Source organism: Nycticebus coucang, chromosome 6 (genome assembly GCF_027406575.1).
Source record: "Nycticebus coucang isolate mNycCou1 chromosome 6, mNycCou1.pri, whole genome shotgun sequence".
NCBI lineage: Eukaryota > Metazoa > Chordata > Mammalia > Primates > Lorisidae > Nycticebus > Nycticebus coucang.
Window position 1 is genome coordinate 96,875,755 of NC_069785.1, and position 11,644 is coordinate 96,887,398.

Here is an 11,644-nt window from a genome sequence, read left to right on the forward strand (position 1 = left end):
CCTGGGTCTGCCAGACAACAGTAACAACTACAACAAAAAAATAGCCGGGCGTTGTGGTGGGCGCATGTAGTCCCACCTACTTGGGAGGCTGAGGCAATAAGCCAGCGGTTCTCAACCTGTGGGTCATGACCCCTTTGGGGATCAAATGATTGTTTCACAGGAGTTGCCCAAGACCATCCTGCATATCAGACATTTACCTTACGATTCATAACAGTAGCAAAATCACAGGAAGTAGCAACGAAAATTATTTTATGGGTGGGGGTCACTACAACATGAGGAACTGTATTAAAGGGTTGCAGCAATAGGAAGGTTGAGAACCACTGGCTTAAGCCCAAGAGTTGGAGGTTGCTGTGAGCTGTGATGCCACCTCACTCTACCAAGGGCAACATAGACTGTCAAAAAAAAAAAAGGAGCTTGGATAGTGTCCAAAGATTTTATTGGGGTCTAAGATGTCACCCAAGCAGGTTTTCTAAGGGGAGTTCTAATTAGTGGATTTGGGGCAGGCAGGTGCAGCTTTCTCGGGTCACATTTTGACTGCAGCATATCCGTTTAGTGCGGGGTCACTGGGGTGAGTCAGGTTGTATCTGCATGTTCCATACCAAGGCTGTCACCAGGGGTTGGTTGTATAAGGCCTATGTCTGGATTAACTACGTTAAAGAACAAGGAGGAGGTAGAGAACTGTTAACTGTATTAAGGGAAATTGAGCCCTGCTTCTGGTATGAGAAAGTCAAACCATTAAAAAATGGAAGCTGGCCAGGCATGGTGGCTCACACCTACAGTCCCAGCTACTAGGGAGGCTGAGGTGGGAGGATCACTTGAGCCAAGAAGTTCAAAGTTATAGTGAGCACTTCATTCTAACCTGGGCAACAGAGCAAGACACTGTCTCTAAAAAAAAAAAAAAGGACACTGGGGGCGCCTGTTGCTAAGTGGTTACAGTGCCGGGCATCTGCTCCAGGGCTGGTGGGTTCGAACCCAGCCTGGGCCTGCTAAACAACCAAACAAAAAAAAAAATAGTTGGGCATTGTAGTGGGCACCTGTAGTCCCAGCTACTCTGGAGTCTGAGGCAAGAGACTCACTTAAGCTCAAGAGTTTGAGGTTGGGCGGCGCCTGTGGCTCAAGGAGTAGGGCGCTGGTCCCATATGCTGGAGGTGGTGGGTTCAAACCCAGCCCCGGCCAAAAACCAAAAAAAAAAAAAAAGAGTTTGAGGTTGCTGTGAGCTATGACACCATGGTTCTCTACCAAGGGTGACAAAATCAGACTTTCTCAATAAAAAAAATTAATAATAATAAAATAAAAAATGTTGGTGGTGCCTGTAGCTCAAGCAGGAAAGGCACTAGCCATATACCCCAGAGCTGGTGGGTTCGAATCCAGCCCCAGCCTGCCAAACAATGACAACTACAACCAAAAAATAGCCAGGCATTGTGGCAGGTGCCTGTAGTCCCAGCTACTTGGGAGACTGAAGCAAGAGAATCGCGTAAGCCCAAGAGTTAGAGGTTGCTCTGAACTGTGACACCACGGCACTCTACCCAGGGCTATAGCTTGAGTCTCTGTCTCAAAAAAAAAAAAAAAATATATATATATATTTAAAAAGGGATGCTGAGGCAACAGGAAGTTAAAATACTTCACACAAAAAAATTTACTAGGGTGGCACCTGTGGTTCAGTAGGTTCTGTCTCTACAAAAAAAAATTTTTTACTACACAGTGGTATGGGAAAAAGCAGGGAGAAGCCAACAAGCCAGATCTTGTAGGACCAATAAGGCTGCTGAAGACTAGGTTTTTTACACTGAAATGGGAGTACTGAGAACCATTTGAGTGGAAGCACAACTTTTTATTTTATCACAGTATTTTTTTTTTTTTTTGGCTGGGGCTGGGTTTGAACCCGCCACCTCTGACATATGGGGCTGGTGCCCTACTCCTTTGAGCCACAGGCGCCGCCCCACAACTTTGTATTTTAAATCCTGCATTGTAAATGTAGGAAAGAGTAACTTTATCAGAATTTACTGTTAAAAATCCTTTCCCTGGGGTGGCGCCTGGGGCTCAGTGAGTAGGGCGCTGGCCCAATATGCCGAGGGTGGCGGGTTCAAACCCATCCCCGGCCCAACTGCAACAAAAAAAATAGCCAGACGTTGTGGTGGGTGCCTGTAGTCCCAGCTGCTCAGGAGACTGAGGCAAGAGAATCGTGTAAGCCCAAGAGTTAGAGGTTGCTGTGAGCCGTGTGACACCATGGCACTCTACCCGAGGGCAGTATAGTGAGATTCTGTCTCTACAAAAAAAAAAAAAAAAATTCTTTCCCTGAGGTCTCAAGTGGCTAGGGCATCAGCCACATACACCTGAGCTGGTGGGATCGCATCCAGCCCAGGCCCACCAAACAATGACAGTTGCAACCAAAAAATAGCCAGGCGTTGTGGCAGGCGCCTATGGTCCCAGCTACTTGGGAGGCAGAGGCAGGAGAATCACTTCATCCCAGGAGTTGGAGGTTGCTCTGAGCTGTTATGCCACGGCACTCTACCCAGGGCAACAGCTTAAGGCTCTGTCTCAAAAAAAAAAAAAAAAAATGGCTCAGCGCCTGTAGCTCAAGTGGCTAAGGCACCAGCTACATATACCAGAGCTGGCAGGTTCAAATCCAGCCCAGGCCCACCAAACGACAATGACAACTACAACCAAAAAAAAAAAAAAATAGCCAGGCATTGTGGTGGGTGCCTGTAATCCCAGCTACTTGGGAGGTTGAGGCAAGAGAATCACTTAAGCCCTAGAGTTGGAGGTTGCTGTGAGCTGTGACACAACAGCACTCTACCAAGGGCAATAAAGTGAGACTCTGTCTCTTGGGGGAAAAAAAATAGATGGTGGCATCTGTACTGAACATGTGCAGACTTTTTCTTGTCATAATTCTCTATACAATGAAGTGTATCAACTCTTTACATAGCATTTACATCATATTAAGCATTGTAAGTAGTCTAGAGGTGATATAAAGTATATGGGAGAGTGTACAAAGTCCAGGAACTTGGATGCGTATGTAAAATTACCTCCCCTTCAGAATATTTGTACTTTAATAATATTATGTATGCCAATCTGATAAGTAATATGGTAATTCATCTTGATTTTTCTTCAAGTTTCTGTTTCCTTCAGCGATATTTTTTCATCTTCCTGTCAAACATTCTGTTTATCACTGTTCTTATACTGCAGTCTCCTATGTACTTACTTTATGCACACACATATGCATATGCTACATGAAATCACACAAACAGGCTGGGCACGGTGTAATCCCAGCACTCTGGGAGGACTAGGTAGGTGGATTGCTTAAGCTTAGGAGCAAGAGTGAGACCCCATCTCTACTAAAAATAGGAAAACCAGACTCAGCGCCCGTAGCACAGTGGTTACGGCACCAGCCACACACACCAGGGATGGCGGGTTTGAACCTGACCCAGGCCAGCAAGGACAATGACAACTGCAACAAAAAATGGCCAGGCCTTGTGGCAGGCGCCTGTAATCCCAGCTACTTGAATTGCTTAAGCCCAAGAGTTTGAGGATGCTGTGAGCTCTGACGCCATTGCATTCTACTGAGGTGAAAACAAACAAAAGTGAAACTCTGTCTCAAAAAAATAAAATAGGAAAACCAGCCAGGCATTGTACTGCATTGACTACATGCACCTGCCACAAATCCCAGCTGCTTTTTCTACTTTTTTTTTTTTTTTTTTTTTTAGTAGAGATGGGGGTTTCACTTTTGCTCAGGCTGGTCTCAAACTCCTGAGCTTAAACAATCCTCCTGCCTTGGCCTCCCAGAGTGCTAGGATTATAGGCATGAGGCACCATGCCTGGCCAATTTTTCTGTTTTTAATAGAGACAGGATCTTGTTATTTCTCAGGATCAGTTATTTCTCCAACTCCAGAGCTCAGGCAATCCACCTGCCTTGGCCTCCCAGAGTGCTGGGATTGCAGGTGTGAGCCATGATGCCTGGCCTATAGTTGCTTCTTTTAAATATACGTCAACCTCCAAGTATGTTTAAAATTTTCTCCACATTTTATCAAACTTTTTGGTCAACATTTTTCTTTTCTCTTAAAATAGAATTTCACTCTGTTTCCCAGACTAGAGTGCAGTCTCTGGTCTGAAGTCCCTAAACTCAAGTGATCCTCCCACATTGGCCTCCTTAGTGCTAGGATTACAGGTATGAGTCACTGTGCCCAGCCTTGGTCAACTTTTTTTTGAGACAGAGTCTCCCTTTGTTGCCCTTGGTAGAGTCCCATGGCATCACAGCTCACAGCAACCTCAAACTCTTGGGCTCAAGAGATTCTCTTGCCTCAGCCTTCTGAATAGCTGGGACTACAGGCACCCGCCACAGCACCCAGCTTGTTTTGGGGCTGGGGGTGGGGGAGTCTTGCTCCGGCTCAGGCTGGTCTCGAACTTGTAAGCTGAGGCAATCCATCTGCCTCAGCCTCCCAGAGTACTAGGATTACAGGCGTGAACCACCACGCCCGGTCTCCTTGATCAACTTTTAATATCGGAAGACTAAAATATGCTTTCTGTTCCAAGAAATTGAGTATTTTATCAACATATAACAAATTGTAAGTCTCTTATAATTTCTATGTTGTTGACTGACAGTTGAGTTGACAGTTTGTGTAAAATATTCTTTTCAGGTTGATTTTCTCTTGTCACACACAGATTTGTTTTTTTTTTTTTTTTTTTGTAGAGACAGAGTCTCACTGTACCGCCCTTGGGTAGAGTGGCTGTGGCGACACACAGCTCACAGCAACCTCTAACTCTTGAGCTTAAGCGATTCTCTTGCCTCAGCCTCCCGAGCAACTGGGACTACAGGCGCCCGCCACAACGCCCGGCTATTTTTTTGTTGCAGTTTGGCCGGGGCTGGGCTTGAACCTGCAACCCTCGGCATATGGGGCCAGCGCCTTACCAACTGAGCCACAGGCGCCGCCCAGATTTGTTTTTATCTTCTTTGAAAACTCTGTTTTGTGCATGTAGTATTCTCATGTTCAGTTAGCTAACTTTACATGTATCATTCTTTTCCTTTATGGTATTTCTTTTTTTTTTTTTTTGAGACAGCCCCAAGCTGTCACCCTGGGTAGAGTGCTGTGGCATCACAGCTCACAGCAACCTCGAACTCTTGGGCTCAAGCGATTCTCCTGCCTCTGCCTCCCAAGTAGCTGGGACTACAGGCGCCCACCACAACGCCCGGCTATTTTTTGGTTGCAGCTGTTGTTGTAGTTTGGCGAGCCTGGGCTGGATGCGAACCCACCAGCTTACGTGTGTGTGGCTGGCGCCGTAGCCACTTGGGCCACAGGCGCCGAGCCTCCTTTATGGTATTTCTTTGATGACTTTAGCATCTTCTTTTTTTTTTTTTTTTTGTAGAGACAGAGTGTCACTGTACCGCCCTCGGGTAGAGTGCTCTGGCGTCAAACGGCTCACAGCAACCTCTAACTCTTGGGCTTACGCGATTCTCTTGCGTCAGCCTCCCGAGCAGCTGGGACTACAAGCACCCACCACAATGCCTGGCTGTTTTTTTTTGTCGTTTCAGTTTGGCCGGGGCTGGGTTTGAACCCTCCACCCTCGGCATATGGGGCCGGCGCCCTAATCACTGAGCCACAGGTGCCGCCCGACTTTAGCATCTTCTATAAGTAATTCCCACACACAAAGTTGGTTAATAAAGTCTCCTTTGTTGGTGGCGCCCATAGCTCAGTGGGTAGGGTGCTGGCCATATACAGCAGAGCTGGCAGGTTCTGGGCGGCGGCCCCATATGCCGAGGGTGGCGGGTTCAAACCCAGCTCTGGCCACACTGCAACAAAAAAATAGCCCAGCATTGTGGCGGGTGCCTGTAGTCCCAGGTGCTCGGGAGGCTGAGGCAAGAGAATGGGGTAAGCCCAAGAGTTACAGGTTGCTGTGAGCCATGTGACACCACAGAACTCTACCCGAGGGCAGTACAGTGACACTCTGTCTCTACAAAAAAAAAAAAAAAAAAAAAGCTGGCAGGTTCTAACCCAGCCCGGGCCAGCTAAAACAACAATGACAATTGCAACAACAACAAAAAATAGATGGGCATAGTGGCAGGTGCCTTGTAGTCCCAGTTACTTGGGAGGCTGAGGCAAGAGAATCACTTAACCCTATGAGTTTGAGGTTGCTGTTGAAGGAAAGCACTACCAAATCCAAAAAGGGGGGGGGGACCATGTAGCAGCACCTCTCACCCCCTACCATAAGAATGTGACCTTTTGTAACTGTCCTAGGAAATAGCCCCGAGTTGAAGCAGATAACCGGTAACTGGTTCTGAGAAAGAAAAAAAAAAAAAAAAAAGCTAAGCAAATGTTTAACTGCTGATCTTATCTTAAGACAGATGAGTAATGAACCAGAGTTCTTCTTATCTGGAAAAGACCCTGCTATGACTGCTACCCCTCCCTACTTTGTGGTTTTTGCCTTTATAAGCTTGTAAAACCTGCTGTTCAGGGCTTGACTCCTCTGCTCCTAAAGAGTTGCGAATCAAGCCCCAGCATGCTGGAATAAAATCCTCTGGCTGTTTGCATCAAGTGCCGTCTCTTGTGGTTGATTGGGGTCGTCGTCGATCAGGACAGAGTGGGGAGTCCTGCCCCAAGTCTTTCATTTGGGGGCTCTTCCGGGATTTGACGACCACCCCTCACCTGCAGAGTCGACCTTGGAGGTAAGAAAGGGGTACCCCGAAAACTGTCTGGTCTGTGTCTTCAGTCCTTTGTTTGACTTTGTGTGCACGCTTTTGATTTTGCAGCCGTTCGGCACCTCGTGAGAGTGGCCGGACAGTGGTCAGTAGATGTGCCCTGAGGACCACAGGCTGAAATCCTGGGGAACGCCCCAGGAACTGAGGAGAACCAGGGATGCCTGGTTGTCTCCTGCTGTAAGGGCGCTGATCGAGTCCGGTTGTTCCATCAAAAATTATGGGAAACGCGCCTGTCTGATTCTGTTGTAGGCTTGTGAGGGACCAAGAGTGGTAGGTAGGTCATTGTATCTGTAATATTTCTGTTATTCCTGTTATTTGTTTCTGACATATCTACTGACAATGGGACAGACTGTGACAACCCCTTTGAGTTTGACTCTAGATCATTGGACTGAAGTGAAGAGAAGAGGTCGTGACCTGTCAGTAGAGGTCAAAAAAGGCCCATGGCAGACTTTCTGCTCCTCGGAGTGGCCCACTTTTAACGTCGGCTGGCCCTCAGGAGGAACCTTTGACTTATCTCTTATTTTTGCTATCAAAGAGATTGTTTTTCAGAGAGGATCGGGAGCCCATCCGGATCAACAACCTTACATCATAGTCTGGCAGGACCTGGTGCAGAATCCGCCCCCCTGGGTTCGGCCGTGGACTGCCACATCCAGGCCCCCGTCTAATCCTCGGGTGCTCGCTGTCCAATCTTCCGGTCCCAGAAAAGGGGGCGACAGCTCAGACCCCCCTAAGAAGATCTACCCGGAAATTCAGACGATCAACTTCTCCTCGACCCTCCGCCCCCTCATCCCCCATACCCTCCCGCCTTGGCTCCTGTCGGGGGGCAGGGAAGACCAGCATCGCCGGATCCGGCAATTGCCCCCTCTGCACCCCCGGGGGAACCTTCACTAGGGCCCGCAGGAGTCACCTGCGGGGAGGAATGTCTCCCAACACTATTGTTGCCCTGCCCCTGAGGGCATACGGCCCCCCGCCGGTGGCAACAGATGAAGGACCACCTCCTCTCCAGCCCCTCCAGTACTGGCCATTTTCTTCCGCAGACCTGTATAACTGGAAAACTAATCACCCCCCTTTTTCAGAAGACCCCCAACGCCTGACTGGGCTGGTAGAGTCCCTGATGTTCTCTCATCAGCCCACATGGGATGACTGCCAGCAGCTCATACAGACTCTCTTCACTACTGAAGAGAGGGAGAGGATTTTACTAGAAGCTAGGAAGAATGTACTCGGGGCGGACAGGCGTCCTACCCAACTCCCCAACATCATCGAGGCTGCCTTTCCCGTCTCCAGACCTGACTGGGACTTCAACACGGCAGAAGGTAGGGAGAGACTGACAGTCTATCGCCAGGCTCTAGTGGCTGGCCTCCGTGGGGCGGCAAGATGCCCCACTAATTTGGCTAAGGTAAGAGAAGTAATACAGGGGGCCGTGGAACCCCCCTCAGTGTTTCTTGAGCGTCTAATGGAAGCTTTTAGGCGCTACACCCCATTTGACCCTGCCTCTGAAGGACAGAGGGCTTCCGTGGCTATGACTTTCATAGGGCAGTCAGCTGTAGACATTAAAAGAAAGCTGCAGAGTATTGAAGGATTGCAGGATTTAGTTAAGGAAGCTGAGAAAGTATACCATAAAAGTGAAACTGAGGAAGAAATAGAGCAGAGAAAGGAGAAAGAGAGAGAGGAAAGGGAAAATAAGAGAGACCGAAGACAGGAGAAAAAATTAACATGGATTTTGGCCACAGTAGTAGGGGAGAAGAGCCAAGAACAGATCCAAGGTAGAACTAAGAATTCAGGTAGCCTGGGCAACCGCATCCCGTTAGATAAGGATCAATGTGCCTACTGTAAGGAGAAGGGGCACTGGGCCAGGAAATATCCTAAAAAAAAAAAGAACTCTCCAAGAAAGTACTGGCCTTAGAGGAAGAAGAAGATTAGTGGGGACGGGGCTCAGAACCCCTCCCCGAGCCTAGGGTAATACTTAAGGTGGAGGGGAAGCCAGTTGAGTTCCTAGTAGACACCGGAGCTCAACACTCAGTCCTACTTGAACCATCAGGACCCGTCTCCAAGAAAAAATCCTGGGTTGTAGGGGCCACAGGGCATCAGCAGTACTCATGGACTACCCGAAGATCAGTAGATCTGGGAGTGGGACAGGTAACCCACTCGTTCTTAATTATCCCTGAGTGCCCTGCGCCCCTCCTCGGGAGAGATTTACTCACCAAAATGGAAGCCCAGATCACTTTCACTCCTGATGGCCCAGAGGTAACCCAGAATAAGAAAGTAACAGCCCTGACCATGCATTTGGAGGATGAACATAGACTCTTTGAAAAGCAACGGGAGAAAGGGACTAGTCTCATACATGACTGGCTAGAAAAATATCCCGGGGCATGGGCCGAAACTGCCGGAATGGGACTGGCCGCAGAAAGGCCGCCTATAGTCATAGAACTCAAAGCCACTTCCACTCCTGTGGCAGTGCGCCAGTATCTTATGACTAGGGAAGCTCGGGAAGGGATTAGGCCTCACATTCAGCGTCTTCTACAGCTGGGCATACTAGTAAAGTGCCAGTCACCATGGAACACCCTCTTATTATCCATCAAGAAACCCGGCACAGGAGACTATCGCCCTGTGCAGGACTTAAGAGAAGTAAACAAGCAGGCGCAAGACATCCACCCCACCGTGCCTAACCCTTATAATTTGTTAAGCTCTCTCCCTCCGGACCATATCTGGTACACTGTCCTGGATTTGAAGGATGCCTTCTTCCGCCTTGACTACACTCCTCTAGCCTGAACATCTTCGCATTTGAATGGAGAGACCCGGACTCTGGAACGACGGGGCAATTGACATGGACCCGACTTCCACAGGGGTTCAAGAACTCCCCAACCATCTTTGATGAAGCCCTCCACCAAGACCTAGCTCACTTTCGCGCCAGCCACCCTCAGGTAACGCTCCTACAATATGTAGATGACTTACTACTAACTGGAACGACAAAGGAAGAGTGCCATCGGGGCACAGAACTGTTACTGGAAGAACTAGCCCGCTTAGGATATCGAGCCTCCCCCAAGAAAGCCCAGATCTGCCAGAAAGAGGTAACGTACCTAGGTTACACCCTAAGAGGAGGGCAGAGATGGTTAACAGAAGCCAGGAAGCATACTGTGACTCAGATTCCAGTTCCCCACTTGCCCCGCCAGGTGCGAGAATTCTTAGGGACTGCAGGGTTCTGCCGCTTATGGATACTGGGGTTTGCTACTCTGGCAGCCCCCTTCTACCCTTTGACCAAGGAAGGCACTCCCTTCGAGTGGGGTGCCAGCCAACAGCGGGCCTTTGACAACATTAAAAAGGCATTATTATCAGCCCCGGCCCTGGCTCTACCAGATGTAACAAAGCCCTTTGTCCTATACGTAGATGAGAAGAGAGGAGTGACCCGAGGGGTACTGACGCAGCCTTTAGGGCCATGGAAAAGACCGGTAGCATACCTCTCCAAGAAATTGGACCCCGTTGCTGGTGGTTGGCCAGCCCGTCTGAGGTCTGTGGCGGCAGTGGCGGTACTGGTAAAAGATGCAGACAAATTGACTATGGGGCAGAAGTTCACAGTCTTTGCCCCCCATGCCTTAGAAAGCATCATCAGACAGCCCCCTGACCGGTGGCTGTCCAATGCCCGCATGACACATTACCAGAGTCTCCTATTAAATGAAGACAGAGTCCAGTTTGGCCTGCCTGTCATCCTCAACCCGACTACCCTACTACCTGATACCTCTGTCCGGGAGGATGTATTACACACATGCCAAGAAGTACTGCCTGAGGAGACTGGAACTCGGAGGGACCTCTGTGATCAGCCCCTGCCGGATGCCCAACTGACCTGGTTCACTGATGGGAGCAGCTCCATAATAGAAGGTAAAAGGGTGGCCGGGGCGGTGGTGGTAGACGATAAGCAGACCATCTGGGCAAGTAGTCTGCCTGAAGGGACGTCGGCCCAGAAGGCCGAGCTGGTCGCCATGACCCAGGCCTTACGTTTGGCAGAAGGGAAAAAAGTTAACATATACACCGATAGCAGGTATGCTTTTGCTAAAGCCCATGTCCATGGGGCCATTTACAGACAGCGAGGACTGTTGACTTCAGCAGGAAAAGAAATTAAACACAGGGAAGAAATCCTAAGTCTACTGGAGGCTGTTCACCTCCCTAAGAGAGTGGCCATAATCCACTACCCTGGACATCAGAAAGGGGTGTCCAGAGTTGCTGAGGGAAACCAAAGAGCCGACCGAGAAGCTAAGCGAGCGGCTCAAGGGCTCAACATCCTACCGCTATATGAAAACACTTTAAGGCCCACCCTTAAAGAGATAGTACCCCCGTTATCAAAAACTTTAAATATTCGGAACGGGATCTCGAGAGGATGGACAGATTAGGCCTCCACCTAGAATCCCCAGAGGGGATCCGAGAAACCCCGGAAGGGAAAAACATCCTCCCTGAGGAACAGGCAATCACCTTTCTCAGACAACTTCATAAATTAACCCATCTGGGCCCCAAGCATCTGAAAACCATTGTTCAGTCCTCTCCATACTATATTATAGAATTAAGTAAGCTCATTGATGCAGCTGTAAAAGAGTGCAGACCTTGCCAATTAGTAAACACCCAGCCTAGCACACTACCTCAGGGAAAAAGACTCCAAGGGGTTCGCCCTGGAAGCTACTGGGAAACAGATTTTACAGAGATTAAGCCGGCTAAGTACGGATACAAGTACTTGCTAATGTTCATAGACACTTTCTCAGGATGGGTCGAAGCTTTTCCTACAAAGAGGGAGACTGCTCAAGTTGTGGCCAAAATAATATTAGAAGAGATTTTTCCAAGATTTGGGCTACCCAAAGTAATCGGATCCGACAACGGTCCCGCTTTCGTTGCCCAGTTTAGTCAGGGTTTGGCCAAAATCCTGGGGCTTGAATGGAAATTACATTGTGCTTATTGGCCCCAGAGCTCAGGGCA